Raw genomic sequence first — 1774 nt, forward strand, 5'->3', positions numbered from 1 at the left:
AGATATTGCAAAGAACATTGATATTGAAGACAAAGAGCTCTGTGAACCTTGCCATCTTGCTAAAGCAAAAAATCAAATATCTCGCCGTCCCCATATACGATCTAAACTACCCTTCGAACGACTCCATGCAGATATTGTACAAGGACCTTCCTATTGCTACAATGGAGAACGATGGCTCATACATTTTGTATGTGATTATCTTCGTTTCCATATCGCAGTAACAGCCTTGAGAAAATCTGATATAAGGAAAGCTTTCAACAAGGTTTTAAGGTGGATTAAACGCCAATTTGATTGTGAAACAAAGATTATACGAATCGACAAATAGATGGCATTCTTACTAAGGAAGATCCATCTATCACAACTAAACTATGCCATGTTGATATCTACGGCAATTGGTTGCGAGAACGGATACAATCCGGCGATATCTCAGTACAATGGACGCCTACAAGCAACATGCCAGCAGACGGGTTGACCAAGTCATTATCGCAACAGAGGCAAAGAGAATTTGTCAAACAAATAGAATTAGTTGATATAACTGATCTTGTCAATAAAATAACAAAATAAGATATAAAAACTCAATGAGCTTGGACAGGAGGAATTCAACATCCTCATATATATCCTTTATCCATTTCATACATCTTCTTTATTTATTTTTATTTTATTTATTTATTTATTTTTTTTTTTTTGATTGTCATATCCTCTATATCCTTTTCTATTCTGGTAATTTATCCAGCTTCATTACTAATGTTATTCTGCTGAAGGGGGTATGTCGGAGCTGATGTCTTGCTTTAGCCTTCTTCGAAATTGCCTTGGTGCGCATTAGAGCACTGCCTCACTTGTATAATCAAGCATATCCTTCCTTATAAATACTGCCTACTTATCATGTAATTATTGGAAAAATAATAACAATTCAATAATTTATTTCATTGATATTCAGTATTTGGGTCAATATTCGGACTTTATCCAGTTCCGACAAAGTGTAACTATACCACTGAATAGGGTTCATTAAAGCTAGTAAGTGAGGGTCGGATTCTTAGACGGTGGAAAAGCTTCCGGTGGTATTCAAACTTTTCCAATGAAGGAAGATTCAAAAACACGATGTGCAGCTCTAGAACAATTTTGTGCAATTACCTGCAGAAGTTGGTGGTCTTTTCTATGTTTCTCAGTATATATCATTCCCACCATGAATGGCCATACGTCGGGCCAGAAGTGGATGCGCAGCTCAGAAAAATCCTTTGCAATGAGCTGAGTCTTCTCAAGAGTTGCCACCTGGATTCTGTTTTCTCTCTCTGTGTACATAGAAATCTCTCCAGCGTAGCACGTCTCCATGCCCTTCGGGAGGCTTCTGAAACACGGGCGCTGCCCGTGTTTTCTCCGGGACGTTAAACCTATACATACATACATACATATCAGTATATATCAGCCATTGATCGAAAATCGGACAAATTTTCTTCCGACAGAACATCGTCACATGACACAAAAGCTTCAACATATATAAAATTTACTTCATACCCCAACTTATGAAAAGCAGCCTGTTGGAAGCTATTATCGCGCACAAGGCCAAACACCAAAAAAAGATTTCCGCAGTTGGTCTGTTAACGTCAACATAAGGAAACTGTAGGTTCTGTCACAACAACTGGCGGACTCTTCCCAACAGAGGCTTCTATGCGCATAAGTGAATAGGTGAATAGTCACTTATGTACTCGAAGGTTGATATCTGCCTCCTGCGTACGGACTAATGAGGTACTTAAAGAGCCTTGCTGTGGCTGAATAG

Source organism: Histoplasma capsulatum, genomic scaffold, assembly GCF_000149585.1.
Source record: "Histoplasma capsulatum NAm1 scaffold_11 genomic scaffold, whole genome shotgun sequence".
In the NCBI taxonomy this organism is placed as follows: domain Eukaryota; kingdom Fungi; phylum Ascomycota; class Eurotiomycetes; order Onygenales; family Ajellomycetaceae; genus Histoplasma; species Histoplasma mississippiense.